Source organism: Wyeomyia smithii, chromosome 2 (genome assembly GCF_029784165.1).
Source record: "Wyeomyia smithii strain HCP4-BCI-WySm-NY-G18 chromosome 2, ASM2978416v1, whole genome shotgun sequence".
NCBI lineage: Eukaryota > Metazoa > Arthropoda > Insecta > Diptera > Culicidae > Wyeomyia > Wyeomyia smithii.
The window spans coordinates 125,086,372-125,108,563 of record NC_073695.1 but is presented as its reverse complement, the minus strand read 5'-3'; positions in this window follow the sequence as shown (position 1 = coordinate 125,108,563).

Sequence of the window (22,192 nt, the reverse complement as noted above, 5' to 3'; positions counted from 1 at the left end):
TGCAGCAATAGCTTGGAAAATCTTCTAAGATTCTTCCCAAATGCAAATAATTGTAATTTTATTTTTCAAACTATTGTACTATTGAGAATAGTCAAGCCTTGTCAAAACGAAAACTTCGGCCTCTGATTGGTCGTTATATGATGGCTTCCCAAGCACGGTCGACAGAATCATAGACCTTGCCATTTGAAATGTGCTATTTGGCCTATATAAGAGCCTGTTTCACCCGAAGCCGCTCATTATAATTCTAGACTGCAACAACAGCAGTCCTCTCTTAGCAGCAGTAGTAGCAATGCAGCGGATAACGGCCACAGCTGTGGTATGGCAACGGATAGCGGAGCGCGTCTCAGCATCGATAGCAGGACCAGGTGATGTAGGGCAGCGGATACCAATGGCAACGGAAGCGTCCACTACTGTGGCAACGGGGATAGCGCAGCGGTTGGCGTTGGTCTCAGCATCAATATAAGCAGTGCCAGCTGATGCAGTGTGGCATTTTAGTGAAATGCTGTCTCTGAGCGATAGCAGGCACACTAGCAAATGCATCCAATGAAAGAACGTTCTGGAAGGCTTTTCAGTGTTTATTTTCCCCCAAGGAATACTTTATTCGCACTGCCAGTGATAACGCAAAGATGTGATCGGCATCTTATCAGACATTGAATTAAACAACAAATTGTCCTTTTCAGGATGAAATAAAAACCTAATTGAAGAGTTAATATTTTTTCTTAAATCAGTTTACACTTTCAAGAAATTTGGAACAGATATATATTTGGCTTCATCTCCGTGTCTCAGAACGTACTGAATTATCTTTTCCTTCAGTCATGAACACAACATCCGAAAAGCTTTCATTATCAGCATAAAAATTAATTTTTCGCATAATCAAAATACAAAAATTATCAAGTCCAAATCATGACAAGCAACTATATTATTGAGAATGGTTAATCCTTGTTGAAGCGCGAAATTCGACTGATCTGATTAGTCGTTAATATGATTGCTTCCCAAGCACGGTCGACAGAATCATAGAACTTGCCATTTTGAATTTGCTATTTGTCTGTATAAAAGTAAGGATGGGAATTATCAACTGAAATGGCTGTCGATAGTTATCGATGATTTCCTACTACTATCGATAGGTTTTTCATCCCTATATAAGAGCCTGTTGCAGTCGAAGCCGCTCATAATAGTTCTAGACAGCGACAACAGCAGTCTTCCCTTAGCAGAAGCAGTAGCAGTGCAGTGGATACCAGGCGGATAGCGGCCACAGCTATGGCATAGCAATGGATAGTGCACTAGTTGCAGCGGATCTCAGCATCGGTAGCAGCTGGGCCAGCTGATGCAGGGACAGCGGATACCAATACCAGCGTATAGCGGCTAAAACATTGGCATGGCAACGAATAGCGTAGCAGTTGCAGCGGGTTTAGCATCGATAGCAGCTGATACAGTGAGGCACTTTAGTGAAATGCTGTCTCTGTGCGAAAGCAGGCACTAGTAAATGCATTCAATTAAAAATGTTGATTTATTTTGACTACACATAAGCCGTCTAGTTTTGAGTGTTAAATCAGCTTTTCACTGTTTATTTTATCACAAGGAATACTTTATTCGCACTGTCAGTGATAACGCTAAGATGTGATCGGTATCTATCCGATATTGAATTGAACAACAAATTAAAAAATAACTGACACGCAAGCAACCGGCTTTTCTTTCTTGTAAAAGTATTCTACTTCATCCTTGCGGTCGTGGCTTTGCACACAACCCTCCTGTGATTTTTTCAGCTAGTCTTTTAGAAAAAATATTTGGCGAACTCCAGCGAAACTAGCTACCATTTCCGCTTAGAAACTCAATGCTGGTGAAAATTTGGGTTCGGGATGAACTTGCTATGCGGAGCAGTTAATTGAAAAATAGAGCAAACATTATTTTGGAATTTTTTTAAAACTAAATTTTGTACATATTTCAAATTCGTATTCATACAATTTGACTGTTAAAAAACTATTTTTGATGTAAATACAATCAGAAATGCTCTTAGAAAACAGCATAATCGTTTGCGAGGTTTTTCAAGAAAACATTTTATTTGTTTCTGCATACGACTTTTTACATGCTTTTTTTTTGTTCACACAACATTTATTTGACACGGCACAACACAAATCAATGTTTTACGGAGGTGCTTGTTGTTTTGTAACTGGTTTTACGATGCTGGCCTAACTAGTCAGTCGTCGTAGGTTCGTGTCTCGGCTCGAGAGAGACTGTAAGTGTCCGCAGGATCGTAGCGCTAGCCCTGCAATCGCCCTGTGCACTAAACAGTTGGCTACTAAATCTGTGGCCAATAAACAAAAATACTTTGAATATCTCAAAAAGCTTATTTTTTGAATTCTAAGTTGCCAAATGTTACAACGTTGATTATTTGAACACGGAAGAGGTTAAAATATCTGATTTTTTTTCGAAACCAGAACGATTTGTTTGATTGGTGCGATGTTTTCGCCAAAGTTGTTTACAGTAGTTGAGTATTAAAAATATTCTAAATTAAACATTCCAAAGAGCTGATTTTTGAAAAATATTAATGTATTTTTTAAAAACTGCATAATGTAAACTGTACATTGATGATCATGGAGAAATAAAAACCAAAAATTCTTCAGAAGATATCCTAATAAAAAGGATTTGGGAAAATTTTAGGAAATATTTTTTATTTTTGAGAAGTTTAAAGGAAATTAAATATAGAATTGTTTTCTTTTCAACGGTTTCTGCAAGACATGTTCGTGCAGTAAAAGACTTTCAATTTGAAAAATAAAAATTTAAGATCATTTCTCTGATTTCCAGGTTATTTCTTTAAGTTTTGAAACCACTTATTTTGAAATGTTGGTCCCCAATATCATTTTTTTTATTAGTTTGACCATTTTGAGCGCTGGATGCAAACAAGCTGAATATGTTGGCAGATGACCAGAGAGATGCAACTTTGATGGACTAGATGGACTAACAACCTATGAGGGGAACAACAACGAACAAAACAGCACTTTTCGTACGAAATTTTTTTTCCTTTGCTCAAATCATCGAAAAAAGTCATGGGAAGCTAAGGGTAAACATAAAACTACTAAACCTAAGAGTAAAAAATATTTTGTTTGAATTGATTATTTGGGGAACAAAACTTGTGACATGGATTTGCGTTTTTTTTTTTCAAATTAAAGATAATGTTATTTTACGTTCAGGAAAAATACTGCGATTTAACTGTATTTCGTTTATCACGCGTTGCATAGGTTCTGAAAACTTCTCAGAAGTGAATTCACAACTTTTTCAGCATTTTGATTCAAATCGGGAATTTCTTGCAATCATGCGGGAAAAAGTCGGGAAAAATGCGGGAATTCGAAAATGTAACATGAGTGGCCACCCTGATCAGTATTACTTTGATGATATGGAAAAATCATTTCCAGGTGATCAATTTCACCCCACTGATCAATTTCACCCCATTCCACAGTACTTCATTTTGTCATTTAGTTTCTCTGGTTATCTACTAAGTGTCACCCATATAACACGATTTTTTTGATACGTAGATTCGAAGATATTCTTATTGACCAACTTACTCCGTAACCAACAAGCCCCGCTCTACCCTTCCTCGCGCGAATATATGGACGAGAGAGAAAAGAAAACCGTGACGATATGAAACTGAGAACACCAAAACCAGTTTCACAATCCGAAGTGGTTGCGCAGCGCCAGTGATCAACAGCGAAAAAATTCCGAAATATTGATCGGAATTTGCGTGACGTATTTATTGGATGCCATTGGCGTTTTAACTGCGGCTTGTGGTATTGGAAAACTATCATCAAACGACGCGATGCGGTGCTAGTTTCAATTGAGACGCTGCACAGAGGAGTAACTCGAGTAAAAACCTGGCCAAAATTATTATCGCTGCTATTTAGCAATATTTCGGATAATATTTGAGTGAGAAGTGGAAAGGGCTGGTTCGAGTATTGTATCAAAGAGTAACTATAAATATCACACACACAACTCAATGTTTACATTTACATAGCTTATTGTGTCTCCAATAGTGTTAGTGAGCAGATAAAGTGATACTCTCAGAGCTGCCAGATTTTATTTTGAAAACTCTGTATGCGCTTGTAAAAAAATCTGTATTTTTCTGTATTTTAATCGTGTGCCTACAAGTGCTTGGGGTTGTGGTAGCTAGGCTTGGAATCCGACTTAAATCTCGCCTAAAACCGTTAAAAGGTTGGGAAAAAATCCTGAAAGAAAACTCAGGGCTATAACCGTGTTTTTTCCTATGTACTCTCGAATCAGGTATTTTCCCGCTAAGAGCAAGCCCACCAGTGGCTAAATTGAAGTTTCAAAAGCTAGTTTGGCAACACCCACCATAACGCGGCAACCGCACCGGGCGTTGCTATGTTGGTTTGGGAAATAGCAATCCTCACCTCGGGTAGTAGCGAGTTATTAAATTTGGCAACGCGATAGCAACGTGCCGCATCGTTGCTATTTGATAAACAATGTCAAACTGTTGTTTGTTTTGTTGTGCTCGATAGTAAATGTTCGTAGCAATATTATGAAAATAATGAGTGTTTCGAACATAATTGGTCGGCCCCGGAAGACGAAGCGCTTTGCCTTGGTTTAACACGTCGTAGGACGCAAGTAACGACGTGAACCAGTGAGCCATTTCATTTGAATTTCGATTGAGCTGAAATTTTGCACAGAGTACTTTTTTCGCGCGGGTAAACATTTATAGTTTTTTTTTTGGAATTCGAGATGACCATTTTGGTTGGTCCATAAAGCTCAAGTCCTCACAAGATTGGTCAACCATGTCATTACTTCAATAAACCTGGAAGGTTTGAGCGAATTGCTCGGGAGTATTACCGACTATTGCTACTGACTCTTGAAGGTATGTTAGCCTCAATTTTCCCGTCGCTTCCGGTTGTTGAATAAAAAAACATTTTTCGCATCTAGGGGTAAACAGGGTAAGACCGCCCAGCGGGGTAAGACCGCCCCCCGTAGTTTTACCACCAAGTTATATAAAAATTGAAAAATTTCTTTAATATGTCTATTACAGTATAATTACATAACATTTTGCACCCCTTTCTTTTTTGATAGTGCGCGAACAGTCACAGAAATAATCAGAAAAAACCTTTAAGCTGGCAACCAGTCAATGCGCTATTGTTTTGCGGCAACGGGACTTTTCTGTCTAAAAATTTTTTGTTTTATTCGTGAATATACGTTTAACCGCTTGCCTGAATCTGTCTTCTTTCGGAAATGTCGAAGGCCGTGAGTGATCTTGTAATTTTGACTACTTTTTCGATGGAATATGAAAATGTTCCACTGGAGGTAACGTCGCCCACTATACATGGGGTAAAACCGCCACGTGTACAACTGCTTGTTATTTTACTTCAAAACCCAAATGCCTCGACACTACAAAGGGAATATATGCAGGATCAGTAAAGCAATTTCAAGCCACATGAGACATCGATGTTAATCGACCACTTTCGATTTGGTTGAAGCTTTTCTAGTAATATATTTTTAACGCGACTAATTTTTGAAAAAAGTAAACTTGTGTAAAAATGGTATTAATGAACAAAAATAATTTTAGAGCCAGGACGGTTTGTTTGATCGATATGACGTCTCCAGCAGAGTTGAAAATAGCAGTTTTTATACTTCCGAAAAAAGTATACACTGTAAAAAAATTCAAAGAAAAGATGTAAAAATAGAATTAAATTTTTTTTTTAAATTTATTTAAAAAAAATCATGTTTTTGCCTGCAAAATCTGCAAAAGGTAAGCTAAAATTTGATGGTTGCTATATCATGGAGTAATAGAAATATTAACAGCTCAAATTTTGCAAAGAATTTTTTTGGGCGGTTTGTTTGATGTATAGAATCGTTGGTAATTTTGTTCCTCAAAAAAAAAAAAACATAAAAAAATTGAAAATATGAAAATATTTTTAAATTTATAATTATTAGTATTACTCCATACATAACAAGTCTTAAAAAAAAATCATACAGACAGGATTACTGAGTTTCTATTTTTAGCTTAAAGACAGGTTTATTATAAATTGAATATTTTGAAAAACACAATTCTGGAAAATCTATTTATTTTGAAAACCACAAAAAGTTACCTAAACATTGATTTGAACTTGGATAATCGAAAAAACAAAAAAAGTTAAAACTTAGAAAAAAATTTATTTTATTTTTAGATTTTTCACAGTGTATATTTTATTAAAATAGAAAAAAAACACCATCTATAACTTTGTCGAAGACATTATACCGAGAAAATCAACCGCCTTGTCTCTAAAAATATTTGTTATCCTCAAAAAATAGTGGGCGATCTTACCCCGCTGGTGGGCGGGTTTACCCCGCATGAAAAAGATCTGCACATTTTCAATGAATTTTTAAAATTGAAAAAAAGGCTGGAAAATAAACAAAAATATTTCAGTTCTTATTTTTTAAATGCGGGTATTGAATAGAAGAACCTCTTAGCGAAGAAAAAATGAAATTGGAGCCGCAACTTTTTTTTCTATAAACAGAAATGCTTAAGGGGGCGGTCTTACCCCGCTTACCCCTACAGCTGTTTTAATTTTCGAAAACAACGTAAGACGAATTCGAAAGTGGCGTCGGAATTGGTCATCGGTTTAGACAGGTGTTTTCGAAAAAAAAAACATTGTTAAAACGCTGGATGGCAACTTCCTCAGCATAGCGGTCAATATTTTACCGTTTTCCAGGCTGAGAGCCACTCCGAATCTTTCCAAAAATCCTTTTCATACTCGCGTTTAAAAACATTTGTTCCGCGAAATCATTTTCACTAGAATCAACCAAATACTCGAGAACGATTTCCGCGATTTTTTTTGGCTGCAAATTCGCAAATCTTAATAGCAAATTATGAGAATCGAGGCAGCACAAAGTACAAAATACAATTAATAACAGTTCGCCAATTTTAAGTATAATAGTTGTTGAAGGCAACGTTGCGGTACGTGCCACGGTCTAACGTAATTACTCTAATCAAACATACAAGGATAAATAAATCCATGCACGCACAAACGAAGAAACCTGCAGCAGAATTGTGTTATCGATAATTTGGGAGAAGGGAAACAAAGTTTAAACAGAGTTGCTTGAAATAAAGAGGACATTTTATGAAGCAGAAAGAACGCAGATCATTCCGGAAACAATTGACGGACAGATAAATTGGTTTGGCGTCGTACACAAATTACGTAACGCTAAAAATCAGACCCCCTCCCTCCTATGTAACGATAGGTAACGGTCGATACGACTTCCCCCTAAAATTACATAACGCTGACCCCCTGCCGAAATTTTTAATTATGAGCCAACATCACAGTTACGTAACTGTCTCTACAACCACCCCTCCCCCCTACGTAACAATAAGTAACGCAGTCTCAACCCACCCCCACCCCCCCTTCATGCGTTACATAATTTGTGTACGACGCCTTATTACTAGATGCGCAGAATTTCTGGGAAAGACGACACACACAAACATTTTGCTAACGCTAGCTAGTGACGGTCTTTAGGATTTGGCAACTGCCGGCGGTTAAAAGAAATAGATGAATTGGTAATCCCCAATAACAACGACCGGTGCGAATCCAAAATAGCAAAGGCCAGCGTTGTGAAAATAGCAGCTCAAATGGCAACTCACCGGTGCGCTTGCTCTTAGCCAAATGTTGGATGTCCAGAAGAAATCAAAGAAAAGCAAGTTTCTGCTTAGTTAAATGCCGGACGCCCAGCAAAAGTCGAACAGAAGTTATAAATGATCAGAGCTGCCCGACAGATCAGATGTATTTTCGGTTGCTTGTGGACTGGTCTTTGACTGCCTATAGCTTCAAAGTTTGTGTTTCGTCAGTGTGTCTTTTAAAGATTACCTGGAAGTTAACTTACATCAGTCTTTCTCAAGACTACCTATTTCTTTCTTTCTCAATACTTGCAATTTGATATTATTTTTGAACTTTTTTCGTATCACCTGAAATGGCAGGACGAAAAAAGAAACCACGCATCACTACGGGGAGGAAAAGAGAGGCATCTCTTTCTGAAACTAGTTTATGCAGTGAAAATTTATATGATATTCTGCCTGAGCAAGAAGCCGGCGAAATTGAAATTCAAAGTGAAATTTCTGTAAAAAAGGAGAAAGTTCCACCTATTGTGGTAACTATTGCTTCTGAATTTAATATTTTTAAAAGAGAACTTTCTACGTTTCTCTCCGACATCAAAGTTGGCCGAAATTGGCCGAAGAGGCGAATGCCGTTTACTGGCCCAAACATTGAAAGATTAAAATCGTCTTATTCAGTTTTAACTGAAAAGAAGTATAATTTTTTTACATATGATACGAAGAGCGCCAAGCCGTTCAAGGTCGTATTGAAAGGTCTCACCAACGATCAAACCGTTGATGAGATCAAAATTACTTTGACAGAATTACTTGGTATAGCCCCTACCCAAGTAATTCTGATGAAACAAAAATCACGAGGCGAAAACAGTCAGCGAACTGGAATTTCCCTTGTAAATTATTTAATTCATTTTAACCGCAGTGAGGTTAATAACTTAAAATTTTTTGAAAAAGCACATGCTTTATAACGTGCGTGTAAAATGGGAATTATATCGAAAGTTTGGCGGAGGTGAAAAGCATATCACCCAATGCCGTACTTGCCAACGTTATGGCCATGGTTCAAAGTTTTGTAACATGGACCAAAAATGCCTCATTTGTGGAGACTCTTCTCACAAAAAGGACACATGTCCTGTGAAAGAGAGTGAAAATTTTCGCTGTGCGAATTGTAACGTCAACCATATGTCGAATTTTTATCAATGCAAGGCAAGGTAGACAAAATTCAAAACAAACTTCAAAACAAAATTCTGCAAGCGTACCAGTGACGCATAGTTTACCTACTCCTTTGCATACCCGTTTAACATATGCACAGGTTACAGGTAGTTCGAACATTCTACCGCCTAATGTTGCTAGTTCGAAAATGACCGCTAATATGGGTAATCAAAACACGCTAGAAAATAATTGTACACCTATTACCCCAGCTAATATTGCTACCGAACATATTTTTTCTAATGTCAACTGCCTGGGGCCTATTACGGCAGGTAAACTTTCTTTTCTGCATCAAGCAATGTTCGATCTTATGAACGCCATGTTGCAGGCAAAATCAATGTTTGAAGCCATCCAAATAGGTACAAATTTTACAATTAAAATTGTTTCTAATTAAAAATTTAGCAATGATTTTAAATAAACCAATCAAAATTTTGAATTGGAATGCTCGCTCATTGAAGGCCAATGAGAATGAGCTTTTTAATTTTTTAACAGTAAATAATGTGCATATTGCAATTACCGGGCTGGTAGCAGGTCTCTTTTTAGAGACTTAGTCTATTTTAAAGCGAGTCTCTAAAAAGTCTCTTTTTTCAAAGAAAGGTCTCTAAAGTCTCTTTTTTCTTTTAAAATGGTCTCTGTTTCACCTAAAAGTCTCTTTTCCATTTCTCGCTTAAATTATCAGACCATGTTGGAAGGAGTATCTGTTGTGCTACAGGAAATGACATCACAAATAGGGATGGCCGACACAATTCAAGAAAATATCCTGAAAAAGAAAGACTCTCTCACCCCAAGCTATTATTTCAAAGCGACCAAAAAAGTAGTTACCAGTTGGCTAGAAGTGCGTCGCTTTTATGATGCAAAAGCAAATCCCAAGTACATTCTGTTTCGGAATTTGACCTTCTGTTTTTATTTGACACAGATTTCGCAGCCCACCGTTATATTATACAGGACAACTGCTGGGCTAGCATTACGACACTAAATGTCTCTCCCCCGAACGTACCTCGAGACCAGTTGGGAGCCTTTTATGATGCAATTCTAAAAAAAATTAAACATTCACATAATTTGGAAATGCAGTAGTAAACATGCGACAAAAGTAATAATTTACGGGGTGGCCACTCTCTTCAGCTCCATTTATTGAACCACTGAGGAAATGTCAACTTGAAAACCTGTAAGCCAATTCGTTAGATTTTTTTCTTTTCTGAAAAGCTGGATGTTGGTTTCAATCAAACTAGCTTTTGTTTTTGCTAATAAGTGTAAACGTTTGCTTATAGCAACATCAGTGGCATTACTGTCTGTTAAACAAAACTTCAAAATAATCGTTATTTTTCAGGACGAAGAAATCGTCATCGAGTGGCTCGCCTGTTTGCCAAAACTAAAACCAAAAATTCATATCGAGGAGACCCTGCACTTGCAAAAACGACACATTTGAGAGTATATTTTTCTTAGAGCCACAAAATCATGGGTGGGTGTCCGGGTATTTATTTTGTTTTTCTAACATAAATTCGGACCATGATGAATTCTACATGACAATCAATTTCGATGTAGGAATAATCGATTTAAATCTTCGTTTCGACTTGCCGAAAATATAAGGGGCAAGCTGATATGATAAAAATTCTGGCCGAAACAGAGACTTACTATGTCTTTTTTTTTTAAATTCTTCAATCAACACAAAATGTTCGATTGACAACCTGTTTTGCGAAGAATTTCAGAAGAATTTTGAGCAACTAAATTGTCTTACAAACCATCCCTTCGCAACATGCCTATATCTCGTGTTATTATTCAGATATATCGAGTTATTAAAAAAAACTTCAGTCCTTTTCAAATGTTAATGCAGATAAAATATGCAAAGTTGGTTGGAGTACTAAGGCTCACACACCCACAAAGTTTCATTGAATTCTGAGAAGCGACTGCCAACCCCTCAGTCGAGTTGGCGCGAAATCCTTCTCATCTTTATCGAATTCTTGAAAAACTGTCATGATCTCGTTTGTTTTTCATAAAATTTATTGCGTGTTTTTATGGCGTCTTTGGCTTCTACTCGGATTATTTTGAATAATATTTTTTGTTAATGATTTATTTGAAGAGAATTGTAATATAATTTAAGGACCTTGAAATAATTGCTAATACATTCTTTTGGCCTACGCTCAAATATTTGGTATGCTCCGAAGTTTTTCGAAAATAAAAAATGTATTTCTAGATAACAAAAGATCTCGACGTTTCATGTATTTCTAAGACATTTGACATAAAAAAATAATTTTGACAATAAATGTAGGTAATACTCATACCACTGTTAGGCTCTTCATCCCAAAATCTGATTCAGGGGTGACATTGCGCATTTCGTTTCGAATAACTCGAACAAAACTAAATGATCGCTGGTGGGTGTTACGTTTTGTTTTTCGTATTTTTTTCGACTTTGCGGGTTAAAAGATCCGAAGGACAAATGACAATGACAGCTCCTTTTGAGCTTAAAGCAAAACTGGCAGTATGTGACGTACTCAAAAAACATAAAAGTGAAAATCGCTAGAATCGAGTTGCACAATGCCACCCCAGGTCAAATTTTGCATGAAAAATTTTTTTTCGAGAAGACAAAGCTTTTGAGTCCTACCGCCAAACGAAATTCGAGGGTCAGAATTTTCCCATAATATAGAAGCTTTCGAAGCTCAACGGCAAGTTAACAACAAAGACGAAAATTGTTCAAGGCTATGTAGAAACATGTCAGTCGATGAACAGTTTTAGTAGTTTCCATAGTTTTCTAACACTGTGGTCACCCTTTAATACGTTTGTATTGCCTTGTTAATACAACTAATACAAAGGCTTGTTATTTTCACAAAACAATACTTCTTTTTTGCTTTTAGTCTGAATTACCTCTTTTTAGGTTTGCTTTATGGTCACTTTTTAGTCTCTTTTCGGTTCTTTTTTGGTCTCTTTTTTTCAGGCATTTAGTCTCTAAAGTTCCTATTTTCGAGTCGCTCAATCGCTACCAGCTCTGCAATTATTACTAAAACATTTTTAAAACCTAACATTAAATTGAAATATGATCCCAATTACGTGGTTCATAGATATGATAGGATTCAGGGTTCCGGCGGTGGAGTTGCAATTGTTATTCATCGCCGAATCAAACATCGTGCTCTTCCCCATCTTGAGACGAAAGTTATTGAAACTTTGGGAATTGAAGTTCAAACTGAACTTGGGATTTTATTTATTGCCACAGCATATTTACCATTTCAATGCACACGCGAGCACAAAAATTATTTTAAAGGTGATTTACAAAAACTCACCAGAAATCGTTCGAAGTTCTTTATAATCGGCGATTTTAACGCTAAACATCGTTCATGGAATAATTCTCAAAGTAATTCCAATGGAAAAATTTTATTCAATGATTGTTCTTCAGGATACTATTCTATTTTGACTCCGAATAGTCCTACATGCTTTTCTTCTGTAAGAAACCCATCAACAATTGATTTGGTGCTAACAGATCAAAGTCATGTATGTAGTGATTTGATCACACATGCTGACTTTGATTCTGACTATCTTCCAATAACTTTTTCTTTATCGCATGAATCAGTTTTAAACCCTATGAGCTCTGTTTTTAATTATAACAAGGCTAATTGGGAAAGATACAAAACTCATATTGAGAGAAATTTCAACAATGAGCTTGATTTGCAAAACGAAGTGAATATTGATTCCGCTTTGGAAGCATTAAAATGTGCAATTGTTGATGCCAGGAATTACTCTGTTCCAAAGGCTCAAGTGAAATTTGATTCACCAATAATTGACGAAAATCTTCAACTTCTAATTCGTTTGAATAATGTCCGCAGACATCAATATCAACGTTCTCGTGACCCTGTTTTTAAAACTCTTGATAAAGATTTACAGAAAGAGATTAAACATAGATTTACTCTTCTGAGAAATCAAAATTTTGAAACTAAAGTTGAAAAATTGAAACCATATTCAAAACCTTTTTGAAAGCTGTCGAAGATTCTTAAGAAACCTTCAAAGCCTATTCCAGTTTTAAAAGATGGTGAACGTTTTTTTTTGTATCCAATGAACAAAAGGCTCAAAGACTTGCTCAGCAGTTTGAGAGTGTTCATAACTCAATTTTGTATTTTGTGAGTCCAATTGAAAATGAAGTCACACGTCAATTTGATTCAATTTCTTTCCAGAATTTTTTACCTGCAGAAATAATTGAAACGAACTTGAATGAGATTATATAAATTATTAAAAATTTCAAAAATATGAAAGCACCTGGTGACGATGGAATCTTTAATATATTAATCAAACATCTCCCTGAAAGCACAATGGATTTTTTAGTGAAAATTTTCAATTGCTGCTTCAAAATTGCATATTTTCCCAAATTATGGAAAAATGCAAAAATTACTCCAATTTTAAAACCGGATAAGAACCCAGCTGAAGTTTCAAGTTATCGACCAATCAGTTTGCTTTCTTCAATAAGTAAACTATTTGAGAGAATTATTCTTAACAGAATGATGTCACACATTAACGAAAATTCAATTTTTGCAGATGAACAGTTTGGATTTCGCCATGGGCATTCCACTACTCATCAATTGCTCAGAGCTACTAATATGATACGGATAACAAATCTGAAGGTTATTCCACTGGAGCTGCTCTTTTAGACATAGAAAAAGCATTCGACAGTGTTTGGCATAAAGGTTTGATTGCGAAATTGCAAACTTTTAATTTTCCAATTTTTCTAATCAAAATTTTAAAAAATTATCTTACTGATCGAACTCTGCAGGTTGTCTATCAGAATTCAAAATTTGATAGATTTCCTGTCAGAGCAGGTGTGCCTCAAGGTTCAGTCTTGGGTCCAGTCCTGTACAACATATTCACTTCAGATCTTCCTGATTTGCCTCCAGGATGCACAAAGTCATTGTTCTGCGATGACACAAGCATTTCCGTAAAAGGAAAAAGTCTTCGTGTCATATGCAGTCGATTGCAGAAAAGTTTAGATATCTTTTCTTCCTACTTGCAAAAGTGGAAAATCTCTCCCAATGCTTCTAAAACTCAAATGATAATTTTTCCGCATAAGCCTAGGGCTTCTTTCCTCAAGCCAAACAATAATCACGTTGTCAAGATGGATGGGGTTATTTTACGTTGGTCTGAAACTTATTTTCAAAGAGCACATTGAGAGTATACAAGCCAAGTGCATCAAATATACGAGATGTTTATATCCTCTCATTAACAGGAATTCTAAACTTTGTTTGAAGAACAAACTTTTGATTTACAAACAAATTTTTAGTCCAGCATTGCTTTATGCTGTACCGATCTGATCAAGTTGCTGTTCAACAAGGAAGAAAACGCTCCAAAGGATTCAGAATAAATTTCTAAAAATGATTTTGAAGCGTCCTCCTTGGTTTGGTACACTCGAATTACATAGACTTACTGGTGTTGAACCATAAGAAACTATGTCAAATAAAACTATTAACAATTTTCGACAAAAATCGTTGCAATCCTCAATTGCTACGATAAGCTCTCTTTATAGCCAATAAGTTAGCAATTAAGTTAGTTATAAGTTTACTTCCCCTTTTCTGACAAGTAGGTTTAAATCCCTACGAATGATAAGTCCTAATTGCGAAAGCAAACAAATCCAAACAATTAAAATTACAAATTTCTAACAGTGTTGAGAAGTCACCATTTGTGATTGGACACACATACTCATTATTTACTAATATTTATCATAAATACTTAAGCTACTAACAAATACCCCCCCCCCCCCTTAAAAAAAGTAATAAATGAGCAAAAGAAGAGCGTAGGTTGTATTCAACGCAAATACAATATAATTACTATCTAGGACAGGACGTGACAAGTGGCTTTTAGTTATTCTTCTTTTCGTTCAAAATTGCCTTCATGAAACATTGTGATTTTTCGGCACGACGCTTGCCAGTGTTTCCAAAAATGTTTAATTAGCAAAATTTAAATATCAAGGATTTTCCAAGTTCTGGATTTCAATTTTAATTAATTCATTTGATAATGCTAGTTCAATTGATTTAAAAATATATGTTAAATTTATTTAAACAAGCCATAATTTCAACTCATTTTGGGTTCCTCTTGCTTTTCATGAAATGAAAAGGCTATTGTATATTATACGTAGTTACAAAAACATGAACAACATTTCGAATGTTGTTTTTTATAGACATTACACAGTATAGTGCATGAAAAAGTTTCAAAAAATTGTTGAACCAAAAGCTGTTCATTCACTTGGTAAGCAAAAACAGTGTGAACAAAAAATACCGATAGTTTTCGCAGCACGGCCAACCGTACCGACTGATAATAAAATTTAACAGTGCGCTAAGTAAAATCGACCAATTAGAGAGGGCTTTCGCTTTGACAGAACTTTGTGTGATTATTGGTTTCTCTTGTCACGTCCTGTCCTAGATTACAATCAGGTGCAAATATTCCACTTCTGACGAAAAAACAAATTTTAAAGCCTACTCGCACCTATACCAATTCCCATTCGTAACTGCTTGTGGAAACCGAATCGGCCAGTTTGGCGGTTATGCGGAAAACGCATTTGAAAAACTGAAAACTGATGTTCGGATGAAATATTTGTGAGGCAGAGCTACCAATGCTTCAGTACGAACATTTTATAGAACATCACAGTTTCACACCGCAATTAGGAAACATCGATTGCTGAAATTCTGTACAAATCTGTATAAAAATCGAAATTCTGTATGATTTCTGTTTTCTTTATCATTTCTGTATCGTGGTCAAAAAATCTGTATAATACAGAAAAATCTGTATACTTGGCAGCCCTGGATACGTTCGTATGATGTTTTGTTCGCAAACTGAGCAGCGAAACAAATCGAAGAATTTGCCAGTAAAATGATGTGGCAAAATATCTGCATTTCGAATTTTCAATTTGATGCTCACATATTATATGATATTAAATGATGCCTCGTGCAACCTACGTAGGTTGGAAAAAACTTCTTGTGCGGAGTGTTATTTGTTCGGATTATTAATTCTGTGCATCAATTAATGCTAAGTTAACTTAAGTTAGTTGGAATTCCTTCACTAAACTAATCTCATATAATCATTGTAAAGCTAAAACTCTGTTCGGAGGATGTGGCAGGGAACCATCAACTATTTAATCTTTTCCTTTTCTCATGTACGCGTGAACACTTAACGTCAAAATTTGTCAAAAACAACATTTTTCAAACGGGTCGCAAATGTCAATCCGGACGTTACCGGATGAGCTATTAGCAAGGGTGTGTTCGTGATGATATGAACTTTTATCCCCTCGAAGATTATATGATCGGATTCCGCGAGATTTGATGACTTTTTTAATATTGAATATACTCGAAAATACATAAAAATCACCAATTTCGAAAACTTCTTAAGAGTAGTTATAATTTTTATTTTTAAAATTTCTATCAACTGGTTTGTTAGCAATGAACATAAAGAACTCATTTGCTGCAAAATATTGGTTAATTGTACTTTTTTTTGATGCCTGGAATAAGTTGTTAATATACCTAAATGGTTCGATTCCCAATAAAAAAGCTTGAAAATTTGTCAATATTCACAGCACTCCCAGCATATGTAAACACCGTTAAACGTCAATCGAGTGATGGCATTTTGTGAAGCATTTATTTGAGCTGCAGAAAAAAATATAGCGGCTCCAAAAAGCTTAAAAAAACTTTTTTCTTATTTTGGCCAGCTTTTTGTTCTAGGTACTCCTCTGTGCGCTGAAGGAAATGACTCTCCGTCAATTTAAATAGTCATCAGTTTCATTTGAAACGGTCCGACGAACAACAGACAGAAAACAGAGAAAGTAGTAATTCGATGACAGCAGCCGGAAGGAATCAAGCGAAAAAAAACTGTTCGAATCGAAATGACAGCGCGGAATAATCAGTTTCATTGTTTTCTTTCGAAAATGTTGAGCCCTGCTAACCAATCTTACTTGTCCTCTTCATATCTATAAACTTTTATGCAAAAATCTAAGATATAGCAAAAACAGCGGAGCCTCAACAATTATTTGCAACCGTTTTACAAAAGTGTCAGACGAAATCAATTCATTCACAGCTAATCAACTCATTCACAGCTAATCAACTCTTTCACTGCCTCAATGATCCAATATTTCGCTCAAAATTTTTTGGTAAAGATAACAATCAAATCAAGCAATTTTATGCAAACCGGCTCAAATGCAATCAAGGTCGCGGTGATTATAAAGAGTTTTTGGAGTTGGCATTCACATTTCTTGGTTGTAAAGCGGCTACTTTTCACTCAACACACGTGATAGTCATGTCAAAAATCGTTAGGTTATTTTTTTTTAATGTTTGCTCCGATTATTGAATACCTATAGAAGATTTAAATTCCATTCGAGACATTTCAATTTTTATAGTCAAACTTTACATTCAGGTGTATTTCGGATGTACGAATGCTATTCAATACCCTAACCAAGTTATGAAGCTCTGATTGAAAGATGAAGAATCACTTGTGGCATTTAAGTTCAGAATGCGTTAAATTGGCAATTTTAGACTCAGATATCCTGCTTGAAATCAAACGAAAACTGTTCAGGCAATTAAAAGCGACGGATCCTAGCTTTTGTCAAATGCCGTAAGCACATCATGAAGACGAACTTCAGTTTATATTGCATGTTGTTGATTCATACCGAAAAAATATCTATCTCATTCAATATCCGCACTTTTAACAAACACCAAAAATTATAGATCATTTTAAACTTTAATGTGGATAACAACATTACCGTGTACAAGCGTGTTTGTATTTGTAATATATTTTTAATATATGTAAATGCAGCTCTGTCTGTCTGTCTATATGTCTATATGTATGTCTATATGGTATGTGAATATTTTTAGATGTAATACTGCAGGGTATACAGCCCTTGGGTTGTATGAAATAGTGACGTGGGACTAAACACTGTAATTACTGTAATTACAGATAGTTACAGATAGAATTAGTTCGTTTGTTCAGTGATTTACGTATTTTAATTTTCAGCCTTCTCTTCATTTTTTCAGAAATATGTTTAATAACGCTTGAAAGAACTTTATTTACACTTGGTGATATTGTGCTTGTAATGTTTATTTTGTCTGCAAACAACATTTAACAATTACAACGAAGTTAAATTTTTGCTTCACATGTTTGTTTCATTTGCCAACAATAGATCTTACTAAATGGACAAAAAATTCACAAGCACTCGCCGGCTCTTACTCTTCCATAAATTAGTATTTTTTTGGAACTTACTCGTTCGATATTATGTCGGTCACGATTATTCAATGAATATAAAAAAAAATTCAATAAAAATATATTATAACTTATAACCGTTGCAAAAATGTTCAACTCTTGTTGAGTAATCTATGGTTTTTATGGTAGCCATATTCATGAGATAAACTTTCGATCACCATCAGTGGCAGCATTGCAGTTTTGATTGCACGCGAATAGAAGTCGTGCCCGATGCAATAATAGACGACGAGAAATTAGCTGCGCAACTCAAAATTTTTCCAAAATTTTTCAATAAAAATGGGAAGTCTTAAACTTCGATTTTTTCACGAAAATGGAAAAAGAAATTTTTGACGCAAGTTTTCATACGCGTTTTTCTCGAATCTATGAATTTTGAGTTGTGCAATGTTGTGTATTGAATTCAACTGACGATATACTCTACCGTCTGCCGGGGTGAGATTGTGCCAAAAAAGGACACGTTTTTGTTCCTTAGCTTGTAATGCACACATTTAGGCAATGAGTTTGATCCAAATCACGTCAATGCACACTTAAATGTTAAGTTAACGACTGCCGCAAATATGGTCAAGTTACAATAAATTATAATTTTGCTAAAATTGAATGAACTTTGGCCTAATCTCACCCCTTCCATGGGGTGAGATTGTGCGAAAAACAAAAATTTGAATTTAATATCTGTTTAATGAACAGTAGTGTATCTACGAATAATTCACATGAATAACATAATAAAACAGTAAGTATAGGGACGACCATAAACAACATGGACTATTAGGGGCTGTAGGGGGTTGACCAGAAATTACGTTTCATATGAATTATAGAAAAATGTATGACTGGATCAAATCAATATCTCGAGTAACCAGTTATGAGAACAAGGCTCATGGACAGTCTCTAAACACATAGTGGCGTCTCCAGGTAGCTTAGAAAGGGAAAACGTTAGGACTTAAAGCCTGAGAAGACTTTTCGTTTTAATTATTATGTGTCATCGACCACTGAATATTCCATTGGAGATCTCAAAACTGCTGGAAACGTACCCAAAACCCTCTTTCCTTGCTTTAAAAGTCATCAGTTTATATAGAATAGGTGTACGAAATTTTGTTACATTCCATAAGTAATTTCAGTCATTGTAAATTTCCATCTAACAGTTGTTAGCTTACTGTTCTCAAGCATTTAGTCATTATTTCAAATAATACCACAGCTAGACAACATACCCTATGTAAATAATGCAAGCGTTTTGGTGTATACTGATATAATTTTGTCGTGAAAGTGAATTCCACACACTGTACCGTTCATTATAGCTTGGCACAATCTCACCCCAAAAGGGCTCAAAAAGTGTGCAGTTTGGAAAAACTTTTTTTTCTGAGCCATCACAGGTTCAATGCATAATATTTCCTCAACACACTGGAGACGACATCCTAACGTACCATCTGAGTAGTAAGTTGATGTAATTTCTTGATCGGGTTGGTTTGCATGGGACATTTTTTGGTAACGTTATTTGCGCGTGTTTTTCAACCTGTACTTTGGAACATTATTTAAGTAAAACAGTTCACTAATATTATCTATATTCCATTTAAAGTTGTGAATAAATATGTCATGTTTCATATAGTATTGAGTTTGAGGCATTAGGCTCTGGAAATCTCAAGTAATTTAACATACAAACATTTCCCGTTTTGGCCTAATCTCACCCCCGTGGCTTAATCTCACCCCGGCAGACGGTACCTACGGTATTAATGCTTTCACCAGCATGTTTTCTTTCAAGACATCAGTTTTTAGTACGCTCTAACAGCAGGTTTAGGAACTGTTCAAGAAAAAGGGTTGTGCCTTCGAGACATCAAATTAGTCTAGGTTCATAGAAGCAAACATAAACTAATTTATTGGGACGGGGAGACTCTGTCAATTTTTTCGGATATTGATAAAGAGAATAGCACAGGGAATGGTTGGTGTCTATTCATGTCCTCTGTACTAGGAATGCTCGTATGTGATTGGTTCATTGTTCGCGTAAATTTGTCCTTGAAACTTTTTATCGATTTTTACCGCTTTGTAATGGAAAAATAATGATAACGAGCGTATTACAAAATTGTTCAACATTTTATCTATTCAACAACATATTGGTTATTTTTATGCATCATATGGTGATGCTGTTATTATCGTTTGAAATCTGACGCAACATTTGACAGTTTCATTTCCAATTTTACAGAATGCATACCGGTGTAGAAAACAAAGACGTAACCCACGTCAAAAATATGTCCATAATGTTTCGACACCCCTCCCTCTTCTGGAAGGGAGGGGTTCCATACAAATAAAATACAAATTTCTGCACATTTCGAGAACTAACCAAGTAAATGGAACCAAATTTGGAATATTTTTAGGAGTAACAAATATTTCCATAATAGTTTGACACCCCTCCTTCTTCTGGAAGGGTGGGGTCTCCTACAAATGCAACTCAAATTTTTCCACAACTCAAGAACTAATCGAGTGAATGGAACCAAAAGCTCCACATTTTTTGGGGGCAAAAAATATTTTAATGGTGGTTCAACACCTCTCCCACTTCTGGATGGTAGGGCTCTTATACAAATCAAACATAAATTTCTATGGTACTCTGGAAGGGAAGGCAGGTCTTCCAAACAAATTAAACAGATATTTCAACCAGGTTTTTCGGGAAACAGCCTAAACTGATCGGGTCGATGCACAGGAGCCAAAACTCGACTCCAGACGCCATTTTTAAATTTAAGATGGAAACTTCCGATTTTTAATATGGGTTATAATGGTGCTTTGAAGCCACAAATCGACCTCAGACAACATTTTGAATTGTAAGATGGCAACTTTCGGTTTCTGGAAAACAGTCGAAAAACCGCCGATTTCCTTCCAATATGAGCACTAGACTGGGACACGGTTATATGCGATAAAAAGCGATGGTGTTATTTTTTCGCTCCCATGCACTTTTCGTGTTCTTTATGGGTCCTATAACAACTGTGTAACTTTTCAGATCGATCGGTGGAACGCCCGATTTGCGCCCGATTTTTAAAGCTTCCATACGATTTTATATGGGAAAATCCACTTTTTCAAAACTTTTTCTATAGAGATGTCCCGTTGGCTCCTATAAATATATTAATACATGATATTTCTTCTGAAGACCGCAAGGCGCTACCTTGCTTGTGGAAAAAGATGTTCACCCCAGACTGATTGAATATCTGACGAACGGCTCACCATTGAATTTTACTAGCAATACTGCTGCAGCATGCTGCTATTGCAAATTCAATCATGTGATGAAAAATGATATCACTTAAATTTATCTTGGAGGCTTCCCCGAAGATACTATGAGCAAAAATCACACTTTGAAAATTAATTTCACGCGAAATAATTTCTCATACTTAAGCAAGTTTGCAATAACAGCATGCTGTAGCAGTGTTGCTGGAAATATTCAATGGTGAGCCGTCCGTCAGACATTCAATCAGTTGGGGGTGAATAGCTGTTTCTACAAACATCGTAGCGTCTTACGGTCTTCAGAAGAGTTTTTCCCAGGAAAATTTCCTACAAATATCATGTATTGATATTTTTTTAAGAGTCAACTTGACATCTCTAGAGAATAAGTATTGAAAAAGTGGATTTTCCCATATAAAATCGTATGGAAACTTTAAAAATCGGGCGCAAATCGGGCGTTTCACCGATTGATCTGAAAAGTTACACAGTTGTTATGGGACCCATAAGGAACACGAAAAGTGCATGGGAGCTAACATTTATTTTTTGTCCCACCCTAATGAGCACCTCCGGAACCAGAAGCTAGAAATCGATCTCAGACACCATTTTTAATTCTAAGATGGCGACTTCCGGTGTCTGGAAAACAGTTGACAATGACCAAATACCACCCAATATGGGTGATTTCTAACCAGAATTACGCTAAGAAGCAAGAAATTTGTTGTTCTTCAATTAGAATGACGCTCAGAGCCCAGAAATTGTCTCCAAATGCCATTTTGAAAACCAAGAGGGCGATTTCCGATTTCTTCAAAACAGCAGAAAATGATCAAATACCACCCAATATGGGTGTTTCCGGAATCGTAACGATGCACTGAATCCACGAATCGACCTGAGACAACATTTTTAATTGTAAGATGGCAGCTTCCGGTTTCTGGAAAACATCCAGAAACGGCCGATTTCCATCGATTATTAGTATCTCCGACATGCCATTTTGAAGTCTAAGATGACGAC